The sequence below is a fragment of the Phoca vitulina genome, unplaced genomic scaffold (genome assembly GCF_004348235.1).
Source record: "Phoca vitulina isolate PV1807 unplaced genomic scaffold, GSC_HSeal_1.0 scaffold2, whole genome shotgun sequence".
NCBI lineage: Eukaryota > Metazoa > Chordata > Mammalia > Carnivora > Phocidae > Phoca > Phoca vitulina.
Genome location: NW_022589705.1, coordinates 53,090,054 through 53,113,176, shown reverse-complemented (window position 1 = coordinate 53,113,176; position 23,123 = coordinate 53,090,054). Strand labels below are relative to the sequence as shown.

General features: G+C 37.9%; 1 long non-coding RNA gene across 2 annotated transcripts in view; it reads right to left on the bottom strand.

Annotated features, from left to right (window-relative positions):
* Positions 1-3,151: 3,151 nt before the first annotated feature.
* The window catches only part of LOC116646742, a 201,663-nt gene continuing 181,691 nt past the window's right edge, over positions 3,152-23,123 (bottom strand). The window contains exons 1-4 of one of the 2 annotated variants that reach the window (XR_004302199.1): positions 13,301-13,409; positions 10,914-11,062; positions 4,768-4,855; positions 3,152-4,595 (exon numbers count right to left, since the gene is read on the bottom strand). This is a non-coding gene — a long non-coding RNA (uncharacterized LOC116646742). Of the gene's footprint in view, positions 4,596-4,767; positions 4,856-10,913; positions 11,063-13,300; positions 13,410-23,123 lie in introns of those variants that run through there. The other variant, XR_004302198.1, reaches the window with a different exon arrangement.

Below are 23,123 nucleotides of genomic sequence, written 5' to 3'. Positions count from 1 at the left end.
TTTAACTTTTGTTTCTGTGGAAAATTCTTTATCTTCTTCAATTTTGAATGATAATCTTACCAGGAGAATATTCTTGGCTGTAGGTGTTTTCCTTTTAGAATTTTGAATATATCTATGCCACTCCCTGTGGCCTGCAAAGTTTCTGCTAAAAAAAACCCAGCCAATAGCCTTATGGGGTTTCCCTTGCATGTAATTGTTTTTTTGCTGCTTTTAACATTCTTTGTTATTTTTTTTGTCATTTTAATTATGTGTCTTGATGGTTCATCTTAGGTTCATTTTTTGGGGCTCTCTGTGCTTCCTGCATCTGGATGTCTGTTTCCTTCCCAGGTCAGCGAAGTTTTTAGCCATTATTTCTTCAAGTTTTCCACCCTCTTCTCTCTCTTGTCCTTCTGGGGTCCCTATAATGTGAATGTATTATACTTGATGATGATGCTTAAACTACTCTCATTTTTAAAAATTTTTTCTTTTTGTTTGGATGCTTTCCATTACCTTATCTTTCAGATCACCGATCCATTCTTTCACATCCTCTAGTCTGCTGTTATTCTCTACTATATTTTTTATTTCAGTTATTGTATTCTTCGGATCTGATTGTATCTTTTTTTTTTATTTCTTTGATGTTTTCACCAAGTCCATCCACTCTTTTCTCAAGTCTGGTAGTATATTTATGATCATTACTTTGAACTCTTTATCAGGCATATTGCTTATATCCATTTTATTTAGCTCTTTTTCTGTGATTCTTGTTTTTCAGAGACATATTCTTCTGTCCCCTCTTTTTGTCTAACACTGTGTTTGTTTCTGTGTATTAGGTAGGAAAGCCATGTCTCCTCATTTGAAAGTAGTGGCCTTGTGTAGAAGAGGTCCTATGGTGTCCTATAATGCAATTTCTACTGGTTAGTAGAATCAGGCACTCCAGGGGCCTGTCCTCTGTACAGTCATCATGCATTCTCCTATTGTTCTGAGCCACAGTTTCTGTGGTCTTGCTGGTGGATGTGGCTGGCCTTCAGCCGAGCCAGTTGCAATGACCTGATTTGCCCATTGTGGAGGCACTGAGCAGGGTTTGTCCCCACACATTTAAAAGGGTTGGCTACAGCTGCCTAGGCTCATTGATGGGTGGCACCTGCACTTAGCCTAGCTGTCTGTAATTATCCTTTGCCATAGCTACCAGTGCACCAAATGGTAGGGCTTGCTCCCTACACAGACAGCTAAGAGACTCAGTTGCAGAAACTAGACACTCTGATGTGTGGAGTTATCTCTACCCCCATCCCCCACCACCCTCCAGGGAAGGGGTCACTTTGTTGTGGCATCGGTCCCAACTACGTCTGCCTGCTGTGTAGCAGGGAGAAGCTGCTTTGGAGGAACACCTGCCAAAGCAGACAGGTTGGGTGGGGAGGGGTCTGCAGGGGAATGCTGGGTTGGGGCACACAGTGTTAGCAAGGTAGATGGAGAATGTTAAAACTGGCTTCCACAAGTGTCTGGCTATCTCTTCTGAAGGAGGGTAAGAAAAATGGCACCCACTAGCACCTGTTCTTGGAGGAATCTCATACAGATCCCTGCCACTCTGGCACAAGTCTTAAGATTAGTCAGTATAGTCCCTTCATGTATACCCCAGGGGTTTTAAGCTGATATTTCTGTGCTGTGTCTTAGGCTGAGTCATTTAAGGGTGGGGGCTTTATTTCCTATCATCCCCTGGCTCTCTTAGAGGAAAGCCTTACTGATTTTCAAAGCTCCTGGAGTTAAGCCTCACTGATTTTCAAAGGTCAATGTTATGGGGATTCATCTACCCAGTATAAGTCTCCAGGGCTTGGAATGCCCAGTGTGGGTTCTGATCCCTGCACTCCTTTGGGCTTGTGATGTCCCTCCTATTTGTGGTTAGTCACACCCCAGGTTTGATTCTCAACTGCACCTCCACCACTCCTACCCTTTTCAATGTCACCTTTTCTCTATGACTAGCTATATAAGATTTGTTCTGCCAGTCTTTGTGGTTGTTGCATAGATGTAGTTATTGCCTCCACGAATCTGTTGGAGATGAGCTCAAAATCCTCCTAATCTTTCATCTTCCCAACCTGGGTCTTACTTTTTTTCTTGAAAGATTGTATCCTAATTGACCTCTAAGATCTGGCCCTTCACCCACTTTAGGATATAGACCTTGGGCAAAATGTGAAACATGTTTTGGCTTTTCCTCTCTTACCAAAATGTCTGTTTCTATAAATTTAGGTCCATATTTCTATGGCATATATTGTTTAAGTTGCCTGCTTTAGCAATGCAGGGCTTTTTGTGTTTCCTCTGACCAAAACTTGTATCAGATCCCTGTCTCTTGCATAATGTATTCCATCTTTCCATTTCCACCCAAGAAAACAAATCCAACAAGTCTAAATAGAATGATGTCACTATAGAGATAAACTTTAGTCAACTTTAGGTGTTTTTAAGTAAGTTATTTTCAAATTTGGAATTTGAATTCCTATTTCTAACATATCCTTGTATTGCACCTTTCAAATGCATACGTACATTATATTCTTCTATGCTGCAATGTAGGACATGATTTTCAATTGAGTATTTTTTTTTACATTTTTTTCTTTATGTAAATATATTTCAATATAATAATGTCAACATTTTAACAAGTAGCTGTTTTTAATTATTAGTTTCTTATGGATTTTTTTAACTTTATTTTATTATGTTATGTTAATCACCATACATTACATCATTAGTTTTTGATGTAGTGTTCCATGATTCATTGTTTGCATATAACACCCAGTGCTCCATTCAATACATGTCCTCTTTAATACCCATCACCAGGCTAACCCATCCCCCCACGCCCCTCCCCTCTAGAACCCTTAGTTTCTCAGAGTCCATAGTCTTTCATGGTTTGTCTTCCCCTCTGATTCCCCCCCTTCATTTTTTCCCTTCCTACTATCTTCTTCTTCTTCTTCTTCTTTTTTTTTTTTTTTTAACATATAATTTATTATTTGTTTCAGAGGTACGGGTCTGTGATTCATCAGTCTTACACAATATATTTTTTAAAGATTTTATTTATTTGAGAGAGAGGGAGAGTGCAAGCGAGTGGGGTGGGGAGGAGCAGAGTGAGAGGGAGAAGCAGACTCCCTACTGAGCAGAGAGCCAGATTTGGGGCTCGATCCCAGGACCCCAGGATCATGACCTGAGCCGAAGTCAGCCGCTTAACCCACTGAGCTACCCAGGCACCCTTTCAGTTGAGTATTTATGGTCTCTCCAGGCAATCCTGCTGGTGAATTTTGCTCCTTGAGTTGTACACCATGACAACTCTGTCTCCTGGGCATTTTAGACTTGTTAGAAATACAAAAAGCCACTATTAATGACAAAAAGAACGCATTTAGGGGTACATGTGTTGATATTCCTTACTTAGGAGTTTACTAATCTCAATTCTATTTATTAGCCCTATAATTATAGCCATAAACATCCTTTAGCTGCCTTGTTTCCCAGCTTTCCAAATCTATAAGACTCTCCAAAGAGCAGTAAAAATAACACAACTCCCCAAGTATCTGGGTATCACTGCTTTACATAAAGACGGAGGTGACTGTCATCCCATTTTGCATTTACATAGACCCATCTATCCTTCTTTATCTAATAGGCTAAAAATCAATATCTATCCTATGGCCCAGGATAGAATAATTGTTACAACAATTTCCTTATGTAAAAGCTCCTGCAGAAATTGACATTAAAAATACACCCAGTGTGTGGCTGCTATTCTCTTGGGACTGTAACTCACTCTCAAGTCAATTAGCACGAGGCCAGAAGGAAAAGGGGTCATCCTAAATCATTTGACTACAGGCTTCAACGGGTGTAAAGAGCACTAAATTCACTCAGAACAAGGCAGCATTTCCGATGGGCAGGAAAGTGAGAGTTAACACCCACCTAGTCCACCCAACTATTGGAAACTGAATATTAAGGCACCATTTTATTGCTTTTTTGCTCTTCTTTCAATTTGTGTCCTTGCTCATTTATTATACATTATTCCTGTACTTGATCATAATGTCACTGGGGGTCTTCCATAGCTAGCATACCATATCAATGTGGATTCTGTCTACTTTCCAGAGTTCCTTAATGCCTGGCAGAGTCCTCTCAGATGCAATTCTTCCTTTCAAGTTGAGTCCCCATGTGTGTAGCATTAATTTCTGTGGCTGCATGTAATTCATTCAGGGACTCACACCAGCTGAGAATCACATATGGGAGTCCAGATTTACAGAGCTTTTTGATTTTGTGTCTTGCCAGCCCAGAGGAAACAATTTTCTGTTTGAATTTTGAGTGTTTGCCCTGCTTTACATCGTCCACTAGAGATGGTTGTTTGAGAAACCATATTCAACAAGAGGCCCATCCAGCAGCAGGTTGAACCAGTCAACAATCTTCAACAGCCTTTTTGTTGCCCTTATTTCCAGCATCACTTGAATGTTCCTTGTCTGTTCACCTTCAGGTGTCAGCTGCCATTGATGCATACTGCTTTCTTAAGTCCGGCTCACTGTCTGGCTTCTTTATTCCCCAGAGAAGTTTTCCTTTTCCCCAACCATTTCTTTTAACTGTGTGACCTAGGCAAATAATTTTCTCTGAGTTTTAAATTTTTCTACCTGTAAAATGAAAAGACTGGATTAAATGAGGACTCTTAACATCTTAAATAGAATTCAAGACCATGCTGACCTCATGGAACACATCCCCTTCCATAAGACTTTTGAATGGCAGAAAATATCACCCAACATTTGGAGCAAGAAATACCCAGAGGTAAGGCTGGATATCACCTACCTTGGGTTACCTCCTATTGTTGGTTTCTAAATAACCTTAGTCTTCATCTCCACTCAGAATCTTGACATCTTCCTTTTCACCACAATCCCTTGCCAGGAGAGGAAAAGGAAGATAAGAGTTGTTTTGAAAGGAGATGGGCAGTGTAAAGCACATCTGGAATAGAATGCCTTGCCAAGGCTCTCCAAACAGAAAGAGTTTAGCAAGTCTGAGCACACACAGGCAACTCTACACACACACACACACTATATTTTTCTGTAATTGAAATCTGACCTTTCTTTCTCCCCTATATTTTCCACCTAAGTCACCCTGAAAGCTATATTTCTTCTCTGTTCTATCCACTTATGAGTTTTATTTTTTTTCTCCAAAAATAAGATACTAGATTACAGAACCATCTATAAAATTACAAGTTTGTCTTGGAATTAGAATGGGAAGAGCAACTTCTGTTAAAGGTATTTATTTACGTTCATTTTGAGTGTCAGGGCAGTTAAAAAACTGTGATGCACAAGGCTATGTCCCTGGTCTAAAATTAAGAAACTAATTGGGCAAATGTGACCAAGGAGAGCAGCATGGGTAAGGGGTGCAATTAAAGAAATAATAAGCTAGAGAGGTGCTTGAGAAGTAGAACATGGCCATCAAATTGCAAGGGGGTGGAGGGATTAGCAATAAATCAAGAGCTCTGGATCAAGCAAAATGGGGACAATTGAAAGCACAAGCAAGCTCCCAGCTCCACAGCAAAGGCAAGACTCACTTCAATTAAGCAAGGTGAGAATTGTGAATCCGGGCACGCCCTATTTTGCTTAAGATTCTAATTGAGACCACATCCTAGCTCCAAAGCCACTTTTACTTGAAAATCCTCATGTAGGTTAAAATAATTCATTAGACTTCAGTTAGTCATTGACCTACAAATGCATTTACATGGTAATTGTTCCTGGTCCACTTAACTTAATCATCTGGTTGTATCTCTATGCTTCAGAAGAGTGCACCTACTGGGTTATGACTTTTACCATCTTTTTTTTTTTTTAAACCTTTTGCTGTATAACTGACATAAAATAAACTGTACATGTTTAAAGTGCACAATTGATATGATTGACAAATATATACAACTATGAAACCATCACAGTAATCAGAATAGTGAACATACCAATCACCTCCTAAAGCTTTATGTCCCTTGGTAATCATTCCTTCCTGTACTTCCCTGATCCTTATCCCTAGCAACTCCTGATCTGCTTTCTGCCACTATCAATTAATTTATATCCCCTAGATGTTTATATAAATGGAATCATTATATATTATGTTTTCGGTCTAGAATGTTTCAGCATAATTGTTTTAAGATTCATCCATGCTGTTTCATGGACTAATAGTTATTTTTTATTTCCTTTTATTGCCAAGTATATTTCATTGTGTGGATTTACATTGCAATTTGTTTATCCTTTTATTAGTTGATGGATATCTGGGTTGCTTTCAGTTGGAGCAACTGCAAAAAAAAAAAAAACTGCTATGAACATTTGTGTACAAGTCTTTGTATGGATATATATTTCCTTTTCTCTGAGTAAATATCTAGGAGTAAAATGGCTGGATAGTATAGTAAGTGTATGTTTAATATTTTAGAAACTTCCGAAGTAGTTGTAGAACTGCACCCCCAGTGGCAGTGTATGAGAGTTCTAGTTTCTCCTCATCTTCACTTATATCTGGTATCTTAATCATATTTCTACCCCCCCCCAAATACTTTGAAGATGCTGCTCATTCACTGATTGAGTGCCTCCTATAGGATAGGCACAGTGACTGATTGATATGAGTTCTTGTGATACTCTATAAATAGGGACAATCAATTTTACAAGCCAGAGAGGAAAATTTGCTTGTTAGGATCACAGGGAAAAAATAAAAAGGAGTTAGAGATAGGATTTGGATCCTCTGGTTCTAGAGTCTTCTTTCTGTGATGCACTTGATTTTCAGAATAGTTGTAATAGTGGGGGAAAAAGCAAAAGCCTTTAAACAGATGACCTAGATTTGACTTAAATCTACAGTGGGGACAAGCCTATAATATGTCTGCTATTATTTTAGATGCCTACATGAATATTACCTGTTTTAAAACTCACAAAAAGCTTAGGAGACTAGGGCTTTATTTAATTATTCATGTAGATAGGGAGACAGAGGATCAGGGAGACTAAAGGACTTGCCCCCAGTGTTAACACAGCTAGTAAGAAGATGTATAGGCACATAAATAATTCAAATGTGTACTTCTAGAGCTCTTTTCTGCATTTCAGACTTCGGATTCATTTACAATTCAGGTTGACTCTTTGTTTCCTATGTAATCATCTGCCTCATTTTTCCATTTATAGAGTAAAATTATAAGCATTAAATCAACTATAAAGCACCTACTATATGCTTACCAAATAAAACCTGTCCTGAAATTAATTAAGGGGTAAAGGGGTTGACAACTCATTAGTTTTTCTTCTCAATAACCTTTTCTCCATTTCTTCCTGTCTGGCAGAGCCTGCTGCTTTTTATAAGGGTCTAAAATTATAGGAACTTGCTTTTCTAGAATTTTTTGCTGCTGGAGCATAAAATGTAACCAGTTTTAATAGGATCTAAAGAAAAAACATGCCTCCCCAATAAAAGAGATGCCCAAGAAGATCCTATTTGCTGGCTAAGACAATTTCTTTAAGCAACATATTTGGCAACCAATCATTAAGAACCAGCAGAGAAGTTGTGATCATGTGGAGAATGATAGAACACAACGATACAAAGCACAATGATGAGCATTGTTGAGCTACTGAATTATCAACCTCGATTCTGACTGTCATGGATTAAATGTTTGTATCCCCCCAAAATACATATGTTGAAATCCTAATTACCAATGTGATGGTATTTAGAGGTGGGGCCCTTGGTAAGTAATAGGTTTAGATGAGGTTTTTAAGGTGGGGCCCCCACAATGGAATTAGTATCCTTATAAGAGGAGTCACCAGATATCTCTCTCTCTCTCTCCTCTCTCTCTCCTCTCTCTCTCTCCCTTTGCCAAGGGAGGACAGAGTGAAAAGGTAGCCATCTACAAGGCAGGAAGAGAATTCTCACCAGAAACTGAATCTGCTCAGCTAAAGCATCCTAATTGATTCAGCTTAAAAACTATAGGCCAAGGGGCGCCTGGGTGGCTCAGTCGTTAAGGTCTGCCTTCGGCTCAGGTCCTGATCCCAGGGTTCTGGGATCGAGCCCCACATTGGGCTCCCTGCTCCACGGGAAGCCTGCTTCTCCCTCTCCCACTCCCCCTGCTTGTGTTTCCTCTCTCGCTGTGACTCTCTCTGTCAAATAAATAAAATCTTAAAAAAAAAAAACACTATAGGCCAAGCACCAATTTAAATATCTGCAAATAAGTGATCCCATTTAATCTTGAAGACATGGCCATGAGATAATTATTGCTATGCTCATTTTGAAGAGGAGGAAAGAGAAGCTCAGAGAGTTTAGATGACCTACCCAACTTTACACTGATAACAAATAATGGTGAATGAAACCAAAGAATGTTTGAATCTAGTCCATGTATTTTTTATTTCAGTAAGACAACTCTTTGGAGAGACTGTGGTATAAATGCAAATTTAATTAGAAAATATATAACTTAATTATGAAGACAGCAACATGCTAGCTATTTTATTAAGGTGATGCAGTTCAACTATACTTTTATATATATCTTGAGTCTTATCATAACAATCTTGAAAAAGTCCAGATAATTATTCTTTCAGTTATGTTTTTTTTTTTTTTTAATTATGTCCTTAGTGCCTGCGACACGTCAGACACAAAGCTAGGCTCTGTGAGATACAAAAACTTCAGATACAAAAAGTAAAGGACATAGTTTTTGCCCACAATATTTGGGTTGGAGAAAGTTAGTAAATAATATGACAAGTGCCTCAGTAGAAGTAATATATTAAATGTTATTACAAAGTGTTCTATGATTCTGTATATTTACATTGTGTTTAAAAAATCAAAAATTTTATCACACACTATTAGAGTATAATGAATAGTTAATGATAAGGTTTAGTTTCTGTGTATGAAGAGAAGAATACCTGAACAGATCAGCCCTTATAGAAAGGAAACAACAGCATGGATCAGACAGAAGGATGCCCCCAGGTACTGACAGAAATCATTCTTGATGGCACTGTGAGTCCCTCCCCAGGGGGTTTCACCTGAGGATCCTAGGGCTAGATAGAATTGATACAGCAGGATGTGCTGTCCAGAAGTCTGATTGAAACTTTACTGAGAACAGAGATTCACACTGAAATGAATAGAATAAGAAACCAGCATGTGGTAACCTAATTCTTCCCAATATAGCAAGTTCTTGGTGGAAAATAACAAAACAAATAAATTTAAAAAGGAAATTTTCGTACCAAACCAACCAGTTCGAAACAGCGATGTGTATCAGACCGCAGAAAACTCTCCCCCAATGGAAGTTGTAAAAACCCTCTCCACCTGAGTCATTTAAAAGTAGCCTGGTTAAAATAATTAGAAATTTACTCTGGGGAACAATCCATTAGTGGCCAAGGATGTACAAGATGAATTGATAGGTCCCTTAAAGTCCTACTTTCATAGTACAACTTTCTGTGCATTCATATTGTTGCCTTTATTAAAAATTTTTGTTTATTTTGTTTTCAAGGCCCTGTCATTCACTGGTTGAATATTAATACAGAAAGTACTTTCTAGAGTGAAAATAGATCTCCTCAGGGCCAGAATGGAATTTAATCTCTATGCATGTTATAGGTCTCTTATTTGAGGTGGGGGTTGGGGTTCAAGCATCTTCATCACCCCACCCCACACTTGAAAAACCTTAAAAGACTAGAGGGGTACCTTGCTAGTGCTAGTCACCCATTTATCAACCAGGTCTGGCTTGTCTGGTTTATCTGTATTCTAACACAGCTTTTCTCACATGCTAAAGAAAAACATGACTGCTCTGGGCAGCAGATACCCTTTTCCAGGATATTCAAGTTTGGAATAATGCCAACTGTGTGCTCTTAAAAAACTACAAGTGTACTCTTCTATTAAAAGGTATGATTCCAATCAGAATCAGGGCAAGGCAAGCAATCTGGACCCTCCAGGGGAAGCCTGGGGGATTCTTCAACAACAAAATACCTTTGTAATTCTGTGTAGATAACTCTGTGGACTCTAAGTTGTGACAGTTAGCAGAGAAAGATGAAAGATCCTGTGGAAATGTTCCCCTAAAAGCAACTTTAGTTTTCACTAACTAGTAGTTTTGTTGCTTTGCTAACACATACAATTTCCCCTTTCTGTTTTTCCTTGCCTTTCCCTCTTGCACTTTTGTCTTTATTGAGTAGTGTGCTTCATCAAAGTTGTCATGCACCAGACACTCTGGGACTGCAAAGATGGTCAGTGTACATTCTCTGTCTTCAGGAAATCTTTCTTTCATGTTTTTACTTGTTAGGTACAGGTTAAGATGCTGTAAGCTAACACTCCAAAATACAGTGGCTTATATAAGAAAGAAGTTTGGGTTTTTTTCATGCAACAGTTTAGAGGTAAGTGGTCCAGGACTGTTGAAGCCTCTGCCCCATAAAGTCATACAGAAATGCAGATTTTCTCTAACTATGGATTTGCCATTCTCTAGAAAGTTTCTTCATTACAGTTCAAGATAACTATAAGATTAATGAAACATTGAAAGCAGGCAATTTCATTTTAGGGAGGAGATGCATACGTTGCACATCTCCCAGCTCCCATACTAGGAAAGGGAGCATCTTTGGTACTGGGCTGTGTGACTTTAAAACTCCAGAATTCTCTCTCTAAATGTAAAGGGGAAAGAATGAATACTGGACAAATTACCATCTTTTCCATAAAGACAACGAGGAAAAGGCACTGGAAAAACAAAACCAGAAGACCTCAGTAACGTGCTTGGTCTTATGGAAGGTCACTTGGTCCTTGGCTTCTTCATTTGTAAATGAGGGGTTGAACAAGAGATTTTTGAGGTTCTTTTCAACCTCAGTGTTGTATGAATCACTTTCCTTACCCACATCTTTACCTCTGACCTCTACTTTTATAATGCAAAAAGGAGCAAGTGAACGTTGATTTTCTTACCAACAATGAGCACTGTTTTCTTTCTTTCCTTTTCTAATTATTTACTTTTAAAATGGAAAATGAAAAGTTGTTGCTTTTACCTTGATAAATTGTGAAATGCCTTTTCCATCATTCTCCTTGCCTTCCACCTCTTCTTGCATTAGTGGGTGAACTCGCTGTTCCTAAAAAATGAGTCCCTTCAGAAAATGTTCTTTGAGGAAAATTTGAAGAACAGAAAATTCCAGGTTTTCTAAAAAAAATAATAATAATAATTAAATGCTATCTTCTTTCTTTACTTCTTACAGAAGTATTAAGTAATACTTCATGAAAAAGGAAAAGGACAAAAAGAAATGCAATAGAGATGAGTCTCTGGGACACTCATTAACTGGATAGAAAAGAATCAGAGAAATCTGGAAGAGGAAAATAAAACCCTTATATGACAGTCTATTGTAATTGTTATATTAAATTTAGAGAAATATTTAATTTAGTATCAAATAGCATACTGTTTCAAGTGAAATAGTATCAAACTATTCTACATGCCATAAATATAACTGAAGAGGTGATTACTTTTTTTATAGCAATTTTATTGAGATAATATTCACATACCATAAAATTCAACCTTTTAAAATATAAAATCCAGGAGTAGTATATTTACAGAGTTATACAACCATCATCACTATTGATTTTTGGAACATTTTCATCATTGTCAGAAGAAACTTTGTATCCATTAGCAGTCACTGTTCACCCACTCCCTCCCATCCCCAGTTCTTAATTTACTTTCTACATCTATGAATTTCCTACTCTGAATATTTTGTATAAATAGAATCATACAATATCTGGGCTGTGGCTTGATTCTCAATTCTATTCCATTGTTCTATACATCTATTCTTAGGATACCAACACACTATCTTCATTACTGTAGCTTTGTAATAAGTTTTGAAATTCGGAAATTGTGCATCCTCTTTATTTTTGTGAGTGTTTCAGATTTTCTGGGTCTCTTGCATTTCTATGTGAATTTTTTTCTTTGGTTTAATTTGCTTCAAGCATTTTATTCTTTGTAATGCTATCATAAATAAAATTGTTTCATTTCACTTTCAGATTGTTCATTACTAGTGTTTAGAAATAAAAATAATTTTTGGATCTTTGTTTCTTATGGGCCTATTGAATCTGTTATTGCTTCTATTAGTTTTCTTGTGGATTCCTTGGGAATTTATGTAAAAGATCTGCTGAAACAGATACTTTTACTTTTTCCTTTCCAAGCTGGATGCATTTGTTTCCCCCTTTTTCTTGCCCAATTGCTCTGGCTAGTTCATCTACAATATTGAATAGAAATGGACAACCCTGTCTTGTCCCTGATCTTAAGAGGTAAATCTTCATTTACTACACCATGTTTAGTGTCAGTGTTTCATAGATGTCCTTTATCAAGTTGAAGAAGTTCTCTTCTATTTCTAATGTGTTGATAGGTTTTAATCATCAAAGAGTATTGGATTTTTCATATGAACTTGAGAAAAATACGTGTTTTGTCATTCTTGTTTGATGTCAATTTCAGATGTTTGTTAGATCTAGTTGATATAAAATGTTGCACAAGTCTAGTTTTTGCTGTAGACATTCTGCTTATTTCTATCACGATTGAAAGTTAGGTACTGAAGTCTTTAAATTCTATTGTTGAATTGTCTATTTCTCCTTCAATAATGTCAGTTTTTGCTTCATGTGTTTTGGAGCTCTGTTGTTAGTTGCAACTATGTTTATAATCATTATGTCTTTTTATGGATTGGCCCTTTTATTGTTATAAATAAACTCTAATGACCGTTTTCATCATAAAGCCTTTTGTTTGCTCTTAGAATAGCCATTTTATTTCTGTTACTATTTGCACGGCATATAATTTTCCATCCATTTATTTTCACCCTATTTGTGTGTTTGAATCTAAAAGTGTATTTTTAAAGTGCATCTTTGAAGCTAAAATGTATACAGGCATACCTTGGAGATTGTGGGTTCAGTTCTAGATCACCTCAATAATGAGGTGCAATGAACAAGGCAAATGAATTTTTGGTTACCAGTGCATATAAAAGTTATGTTTACACTGTACTATAGCCTATTAAATGTGCAATAGCATCATGTCTAAAAAAAATGTACACAGCATAGTTAAAAAGTACCTTGTTGATAAAATGCTAAGGAGAGCATGTGATCTGATGAGCACTGGGTGTTATATGCAACTAATGAATCATTGAACAATACATCAAAAACTAATGGTGTACTATATGTTGGCTAATTGAACTTAATAAAAAAAACTTTATGTAGTAATAAGATAGAGCTTGTTTTTGTAAAGAAAAATATTTCAGGTATTTTTAGCCTTTTCTTAAATGTTCAATAAAAGGTAGTTCCACCAAAAAAAAAATGCTAACAATTAACTCAGTTTTTAGCATAGTCACTGATCACAGGTCACCATAATGATAGAATAATGTAAAAATTTGAAATAGCACAAGCTTACCAAGATGTGACATACGGAGACAAAGTTAGCAAGTGCTCTTGGAAAAATGGTGCTGATAGATTTGCTCGACACAGTTTGCCACAAATTTTTAATCTATAAAAAAAGTGTAGTATCTGTGAAATGCAATAAAGCAAAGCATGATAAAATTAGGTACACCTGTAGTTGTGTGTTTTCTATTTTTAATTGAAATATAATTGACATGCAATGTTATAATAGTTTCAGATGTGCAACATATTGATTTGACAATTCTACTTATTACTCAGTGCTTACCAAAATAAGTGTAGACACCGTCTTCCACCATACAACATTATTACAGTATTACTGACCATAGTCCTTATGTTGTATTTTTCATCTCCCTGACATATATTTATAACTAGAAGTTTGTATCTCTTAATCCCCTTCATCTATTTTACCCATCCTCCTCACTCACCTATCCTCTAGCAACCACCAGTTCATTTTCTGTATTTGGGACTCTGTTAGAGATTTTTTTGTTGGTGGTGGTTTTTTAAAGTAGATTTCACATATGGGTGAAATTGTATGGTATTTGTCTTTCTTTGTAGGACTTATTTCACTTAGTGTAATACCCTTAGATCCATCCATGTTATCACAAATGGCGAGATTTCATTCTTTTTTTTTTTATGGCTGAGTAATACTCCAGTGTGTGAGTCTGTGTGTGTGAGTATATGTGTGTGTGTTTATACCACATATTCTTTTTCATCTTCTTTTTCATTCATCTACTGATGGACACTTAGGTTGCATCTATATTTTGGGTATGGTCAATAATGCTGCAATAAACCTAGGGGTGCATAGATCTTTTTAAACTAGTGTTTCCATTTTCTTTGGATAAATACCCAGTAGTGGAATTACTGGATCATAAGGTATTTCTATTTTAAATTTTTTGAGGAATTTCCATATGGTTTTCCACAGTGGCTGCACCAGTTTACATTCCCACCAGTGGTGCGTTAGGGTTCCTTTTTCTCCATATTCTCACCAACATGTTCTTTCTCATCTTTTTTATTCTAGCCATTCTGGCAGGTGTAAGGTGATACCTCATTGTGGTTCAGATTTGCATTTCCCTGGTGATTAGTGGTGTTGAGCATCTTTTCATATGTTTGTTGGCCATCTGTATGTCTTCTTTGGAAAAGACTTTTCAGGTTCTCTGCCAATTTTTTAAACAGATTGGGTTTCTTTGGTGTTGAGTGGTGTAAGTTCTTTGCATATTTTGGATATTAACCATCTATTAGATATTTTACTTGCAAATATCTTCTCCCATTCAGTAGGTTGCCTTTTTGTTTTGTTGATGGTTTCCTTCACTGTATAGAAGCCTTTTATTTTAGTATAACCCCAATAGTTTATGTGCTTTTATTTCCCTTGCCTGAGGAGACAGATCCATAAATATCTTGCTAAAGCCAATATCTAAGAGATTATGATCTATATTTTCTTTTTTAGGAGTTTTATGGTTTCCATTTGGGTTTACTTTTGTGTATGGGCTAAAAAAGGGATCTTCCTCCCTCCCCCCTCCTCCCTTTATATAGCTGTCTAGTTTTCCCATCACTTATTTACTGAAAGGACTTTCATTTCCCCATTGTATATTCTTATCTTTTTGTCCTAGATTAATTCACCATGTTGTTGTGGGCTTATTTCTGGGTTCTGTACCTGTTCCATTGATGTGTGTGTGCGTGCGCGCATGCATGTGCACGCGCACGCCAAAACTATACTGTTTTTTGTTTTTAATTTTTTATTGTTATGTTAATCCCCATACATTACATCATTAGTTTTAGATGTAGTGTTCCATGATTCATTGTTTGTGCATAACACCCAGTGCTCCATGCAGAACGTGCCCTCTTTAATACCTATCACCAGGCTAACCCATCCTCCCTCCCCACCCCTCTAGAACCCTCAGTTTGTTTCTCAGAGTCCATCGTCTCTCATGGTTCGTTTACCCCTCTGATTTCCCCCTTCATTCTTCCCCTCCTGCTATCTTCTTCTTTTTTTTTTTTTTCTTAACATATATTGCATTATTTGTTTCAGAGGTACAGATCTGAGATTCAACAGTCTTGCACAATTCACAGCGCTTACCAGAGCACATACCCTCCCCAGTGTCTATCACCCAGTCAGCCCATCCCTCCCACCCCACCCCCCACTCCAGCAACCCTCAGTTTGTTTCCTGAGATTAAGAATTCCTCATATCAGTGAGGTCATATGATACATGTCTTTCTCTGATTGACTTATTTCGCCCAGCATAATACCCTCCAGTTCCATCCACATCGTTGCAAATGGCAAGATCTCATTCCTTTTGATGGCTGCATAATATTCCATTGTATATATATACCACATCTTCTTTATCCATTCATCTGTTGATGGACATCTTGGCTCTTTCCACAGTTTGGCTATTGTGGACATTGCTGCTATAAACATCGGGGTGCATGTACCCTTTCTGATCCCTACTTTTGTATCTTTGGGGTAAATACCCAGTAGTGCAATTGCTGGATCATATGGTAGCTCTATTTTCAACTTTTTGAGGAAGCTCCATACTGTTTTCCAGAGTGGCTGCACCAGCTTGCATTCCCACCAACAGTGTAGGAGGGTTCCCCTTTCTCCGCATCCCCGCCAACATCTGTCATTTCCTGACTTGTTAATTTTAGCCATTCTGACTGGTGTAAGGTGGTATCTCATTGAGGTTTTGATTTGGATTTCCCTGATGCCGAGCGATGTTGAGCACTTTTTCATGTGTCTGTTGGCCATTTGGATGTCTTCTTTAGAGAAATGTCTGTTCATGTCTTCTGCCCATTTCTTGATTAGATTATTTGTTCTTTGGGTATTGAGTTTGATAAGTTCTTTATAGATTTTGGATACTAGCCCTTTATCTGATGTCATTTGCAAATATCTTCTCCCATTCTGTCAGTTGTCTTTTGGTTTTGTGGACTGTTTCTTTTGCTGTGCAAAAGCTTTTTATCTTGATGAAGTCCCAATAGTTCATTTTTGCCCTTGCTTCCCTTGCCTTTGGCGATGTTTCTAGGAAGAAGTTGCTGTGGCTGAGGTTGAAGAGGTTGCTGCCTGTGTTCTCCTTTAGGATTTTAATATACTCCTGTCTCACATTGAGGTCTTTCAACCATTTGGAGTCTGTTTTTGTGTGTGGTGTAAGGAAATGGTCCAGTTTCATTCTTCTGCATGTGGCTATCCAGTTTTCCCAACACCATTTGTTGAAGAGACTGTCTTTTTTCCATTGGACATTCTTTCCTGCTTTGTCAAAGATTAGTTGGCCATAGAGTTGAGGGTCCATTTCTGGGCTCTCTATTCTGTTCCATTGATCTATGTGTCTGTTTTTGTGCCAGTACCATACTATCTTGATGATGACAGCTTTGTAATAGAGCTGGAAGTCCGGAATTGTGATGCCACTGGCTTTGCTTTTTTTTTTCAACATTCCTCTGGCTATTCGGGGTCTTTTCTGGTTCCATACAAATTTTAGGATTATTTGTTCCATTTCTTTGAAAAAAGTGGATGGTATTTTGATGGGGATTGCATTGAATGTGTAGATTGCTCTAGGTAGCATGGACATCTTCACAATATTTGTTCTTCCAATCCATGAGCATGGAACGTTTTTCCATTTCTTTGTGTCTTCCTCAATTTCTTTCATAAGTATTTTATAGTTTTCTGAGTACAGATTCTTTGCCTCTTTGGTTAGATTTATTCCTATGTATCTTATGGTTTTGGGTGCAATTGTAAATGGGATTGACTTGTTAATTTCTCTTTCTTCTGTCTTGTTGGTGTATAGGAATGCCACTGATTTCTGTGCATTGATTTTATATCCTGCCACTTTACTGAATTCCTGTATGAGTTCTAGCAGTTTTGGGGTGGAGTCTTTTGGGTTTTCCACAGAAAGTATCATATCATCTGCAAAGAGTGAGAGTTTGACTTCTTTGCCAATTCGGATGCTTTTTATTTCTTTTTGTTTTCTGATTGCTGTGGCTAGGACTTCTAATACTTCTAATACTATGGAATACATGTTGCATAGCAGTGGTGATAGTGGACATCCCTGCTGTGTTCCTGACCTTAGGGGAAAAGCTCTCAGTTTTTCCCCCTTAGGAATGATATTCTCTGTGAGTTTTTCATAGATGGCTTTTATGATATTGAGGTGTGTGCCCTCTATCCATACACTCTGAAGAGTTTTAATCAAGAAAGCATGCTGTACTTTGTCAGATGCTTTTTATGCATCCATTGAGAGGATCATATGGTTCTTGTTCTTTTTTTTATTAATGCATTGTATCACATTGATTGATTTGCAGATATTGAACCAAACTTGCAGCCCAAGAATAAATCCCACTTGGTCGTGGTGAATAATCCTTTTAATGTACTATTGGATCCTATTGGCTAGTATTTTGGTGAGAATTTTTGCATCTGTGTTCATCAGGGATATTGGTCTATAATTCTCCTTTTTGATGAGGTCTTTGTCTGGTTTTGGGATCAAGGTAATGCTGGCCTCATAAAGTTAATTTGGAAGTTTTCCTTCCATTTCTATTTTTTGGAACAGTTTCAGAAGAATAGGTATTACTTCTTCTTTAAATGTTTGGTAGAATTCCCCTGGGAAGCCATCTGGCCCTGGGCTCTTATTTGTTGGGAGATTTTTGATGACTGCTTCAATTTCCTTAGTGGTTATAGGTCTGTTCAGGTTTTCTATTTCTTCCTGGTTCAGTTTTGGTAGTTGATACATCTCTAGGAATGCATCCATTTCTTCCAGATTATCTAATTAGCTGCCATATAGTTGCTCATAATATGTTCTTATAATTGTTTGTATTTCTTTGGTGTTGGTTGTGATCTCTCCTCTTTCATTCATGATCTTATTTATTTGGGTCATTTCTCTTTTCTTTTGATAAGTCTGGCCAGGGATTTATCAATCTTATTAATTCTTTCAAAGAACCAGCTCCTACTTTCGTTGAACTGTTCTACTATTCTTTTGGTTTCTATTCATTGATTTCTGCTCTGATCTTTATTATTTCTCTTCTCCTGCTGGGTTTAGGCTTTATTTGCTGTTCTTTCTCCAGCCCCTTTAGGTGTAGGGTTAGGTTGGATATTTGAGACCTTTCTTGTTTCTTGAGAAAGGCTTGTATTGCTATATACTTTCCTCTTAGGACTGCCTTTGCTGCATCCCAAAGATTTTGAACAGTTGTGTTTTCATTTTCATTGGTTTCCATGATTTTTTTTAATTCTTCTTTAATTTCCTGGTTGACCCATTCATTCTTTAGTAGGATGCTCTTTAGCCTCCATGTATTTGAGTTCTTTCCAACTTTCCTCTTGTGATTGAGTTCTAGTTTCAAAGCATTGTTGTTCAAAAATAGGCAGGGAATGATCCCAATCTTTTGGTACTGGTTGAGACCTGATTTGTGACCTAGGATGTGATCTATTCTGGAGAATGTTCCATGGCACTAGAGAAGAATGTGTATTCTGTTGCTTTGGGATGGAATGTTCTGAATATAACTGTGAAGTCCATTTGGTCCAGTGTGTCATTTAAAGTCTTGATTTCCTTGTTGATCTTTTGCTTAGATGATCTGTCCATTTCAGTGAGGGGGGTGTTAAAGTTCCCTACTATTATTGTATTGTTTTTGTTGTGTTTCTTTGCTTTTGTTATTAATTGGCTTATATAATTGGCTGCTCCCATGTTAGGGGCATAGATATTTACAATTGTTAGATCTTCTTGTTGGATAGACCTTTTAAGTATGATATAGTATCCTTCCTCATCTCTTATTATAGTCTTTGGTTAAAATCTAATTTGTCTGATATAAGGATTCCCACTCCAGCTTTCTTTTGGTCTACATTAGCATGGTAAATGGTTTTCCACCCCCTCACTTTCAATCTGGAGGTGTCTTTGGGCCTAAAATGAGTCTCTTGCAGACAGCATATCGATTGGTCTTGTTTTTTTATCCAGTCTGATATGCTGTGTCTTTTGATTGAGGCATTTAGCCCATTTACATTCAGGGTAACTATTGAAAGATATGAATTTAGTGCCATTGTATTGCCTGTAAGGTGACTGTTACTGCATATTGCCTGTGTTCCTTTCTGGTCTATGTTACTTTTAGGCTCTCTCTTTGCTTAGAGGACCCCTTTCAAGATTTCTTGTAGGGCTGGTTTCATGTTTGCAAATTCTTTTAGTTTTTGTTTGTCCTGGAAGCTTTTTATCTCTCCTTCTATTTTCAATGACAGCCTAGCTGGATATAGTATTCTTGGCTGCATATTTTTCTCATTTAGTGCTCTGAATATATCATGCCAGTCCTTTCTGGACATGCCAGGTCTCTGTGGATAGGTCTGTTGCCAATCTAATGTCTCTACCATTGTAGGTTACAGATCTCTTGTCCCGAGCTGCTCTCAGGATTTTCTCTTTGTTTCTGAGACTTGTAAGTTTTACTATTAGATGTCGGGATGTTGACTTATTTTTATTGATTTTGGGGTGGGTTCTCTGTGCCTCCTGGATTTTGATGCCTGTTTCCTTCCCCAAATTAGGGAAGTTCTTTTCTATAATTTGCTCCAATATACCTTCTGCCCCTCTCTCTCTTTCCTCTTCTCTGGGATCCCAATTATTCTAATATTGTTTCATCTTATGGTATCACTTATCTCTCGAATTCTGCCCTCGTGATCCAGTAGTTGTTTATCTCTCTTTTTCTCAGCTTCATTATTTTCCATCATTTGGTCTATATCACTAATTCTCTCTTCTGCCTCATTTATTGTAGCAGTTAGAGCCTCCATTTTTGATTGCACCCCATTAATAGCCTTTTTGATTTCGACTTGGTTAAATTTTAGTTCTTTTATTTCTGCAGAAAGGGTTTCTCTGATATCGTCCATGCTTTTTTCAAGCCCAGCTAGTATCTTTTTTTTTTTTTTTTAAGATTTTATTTATTTGCGAGAGAGAGAACGAGAGACAGAGAGCATGAGAGGGAGGAGGGTCAGAGGGAGAAGCAGACTCCCTGCTGAGCAGGGAGCCCGATGTGGGACTCGATCCCGGGACTCCAGGATCATGACCTGAGCCGAAGGCAGTCGCTTAACCAACTGAGCCACCCAGGCGCCCCCAGCTAGTATCTTTATAATCACCTTTCTGAACTCTAGTTCCAACATCTTACTAATGTCTGTATTGATTAGGTCCCTGGCAGTTGGTACTGCCTCTTGTTCTTTTTACTAGTTGATTTTTTCCATCTTGTCATTTTGTCCAGAGGAGAACAGATAAATGAGAGAATAAAATGTTATACACTAAACAAATCAGAAGAGACCTGAAACTTGGGGAAAAGAAAGGAAAAGAAAGAAAAAAGAAAAGAAAAAGAAAAAAAAAAAGCATATGATCAAATATGATCAGGCTGGTGAATAGATCAGAGCCACACACTGGATTTTGGGCATCTTTTGGTCTGTTAGAAGAAACTGCCCCCAAAATTTTAAAGAAAGAAAAACATATATGTACAAAAATAAGGGTAAATACAATGAAGGGATGGAATAGGACTGTAAAGATGAAAATTATAAAAGATTTTATAAAAGGAATTGATAAGAAGTTGGTTGAAAAAAGAAAGAAGAGGATTTAAAAAAGGGGGAGAGAATGTGATCAGGCAGGAGACTAGAACAAAGGCATACACTAGAGATTTAGGGTATATTTTAGTCTGTTAGAAGAAACTGTATCCCAAAATTTTAAAGAGAGAACAACTTAAATGTCTATACCAAAAATAAGGTTAACTACAATGAAGGGATAGAATATGACTCTAAAAATGAAAAATAAAAAAGATTTTTTAAAAAAGGGTTGATAAGATGTTGGTTGAAAAGGGAAAAAAATTTTTTTTAAAAAATAGAAAAAGAAAAAAAAGAAAATTAAAAAGATTAACTTTGAAAGACTAAAGAATCATGGGGAAAAAGCCATGAATTCTATGTGCAGTGTTCCCCTAGTGCTGGAGTTCTGCCATTCTCATTGATTGGTAAACTTGGTCTTGGCTGGCTGTTCTTGCTGATCTTCTGGGGGAGGGGCCCTTGCCAGGTCGGGCTAAGTTATCTGCTCGGGTTTGCTCTCAGGAGCTTTTGTTCCCTGCAAGCTTTCCGGGCAGCTTTGGAGGACAAGAGTGAAAATGGCGGCCTCCCAGTCTCTGCCCCGGAGGAGCTGAAAATTAGGGACCCCACTCCTCAGTGTGCCCCCAGAGAAAAGCAGTCAGTCACTCCTGTCTCCCCTGTCTCCGGCTGCACTCCGTGCTCACCCGGCCTGTGACTGAGCATTTCTATCTCTGGCACCTGACTTGGTGTGGAGTCTCCAAACCCAGCAGATCCCTGCGGTGCGCTGCCGCGCCGCTCCTCCCAGGGGAGAAGGGGAGTCTCCCCGGATCTGCCGCTTGTTGGGTCCCTGCTGGAGGAGCAGTGGCCCAATTGTGCCCTGGATCACGGTTTATGGCAACCCCGAGCTGAGAGCCCACTCCTCGGCTGCAGCCAGCTTCCCCGCTCTGATACCTGGGAGCTCTGCCGCACTCAGGCACCCCCGGTCTTTCTGTGACCCCGAGGGTCCTGAGACCACACTGTCCTGCGAGGGTTCCACCCCCTGCTTAGCCACTGGAGCGACGTCCCTCAACCGAGCCGACTCCTAAAATTTCTGATTTTGTCCTCTGCTGCTCTATCACTTGCCAGAAGTGGCTGACAGAGGCTCCCTCCCCCGCCATCTATTTTCCTGAATATCGCCTCAGATTCACTTCTCCACACGTCCTACCTTCCAGAAAGTAGTCGCTTTTCTGTCCAGAGAGTTGCTGCTATTCTTTTCTTCGATCTCCTGTTGAGTTCCTAGGTGTTCAGAATGGTTGGATCCCTATCTAGCTGAATTCCTGGGACCAGACGAAATTTAGGTCTCCTACTCCTCTGCCATCTTGCTCCTCCTCCTTATCCTTCCTCTTCTTAATGTGATATATCACGTTGATTGACTTGTAAATATTGACTACCCTTCCATCCCTGGAATAAATACCACTTGATATGATGAATGATTTTTTTTTTAAGTTCAATTAGCCAATGTATAAGTACATCATTAGTTTTTGATTTAGTGTTCAATGACTTATTAGTTTTTTTTAATGTTTTGTTGAGTTTGGTTTGCTAATATTTCTTTGAATTATTGCATCTATGTTCATCAGGGATATTGGCTTGTAGTTTTCTTTTGTTGTTATTTAGTTATTTTTGTTTGTTATTTAGTTGTTATTTCTCCTCTTTCATTTCTGATTTTATGTGGGTCCTTTTTTTTTTTTTTAAAGATTTTATTTATTTATTAGAGAGAGAGAGAGTGAGTGCACAAGCAGGGGGCAGCTGCAGGCAGAGGGAGAAGCAGGCTCCCCACTGAGCAGGGACCCCGATTTGGGGCTCAATCCCAGGACCCCAGGATCATGAGCTGAAATGAAGGCAGATGCTTAACTACTGAGCCACCAAGGTGCCACCCCCCTTTTTTTCTTATTGAGTCTGATTAAAGTATATCAGTCTTCCAAAGGAACAGCTCTTGGTTTCACTGATCTTTTCTATTGGATTTTTTTGTCTTTATTTCAATTATTTCTGCTCTAATCTTTATTATTTCCTTCTATTAAATTTGGGCTTTGTTCTTTCTCTAGCTTCTTTGGTGAAAGGTTAGGATTTTTTTATATTTTTCTTGTTTCTTGAGATAAGCCTGTATCACTACAAACTTTCCTTTTATAACTACTTTTGCTGGATCCCAAAGATTTTGGGGCATTTTTTTCATTTACATTTATCTCATGTATTATTTCGTCTTTGATTTTTTTTTTTTTTTTTGACCCATTGGTTGAGTAGTAGCATGTTTTTTAACCTCCCTGTGTGTGTTTTT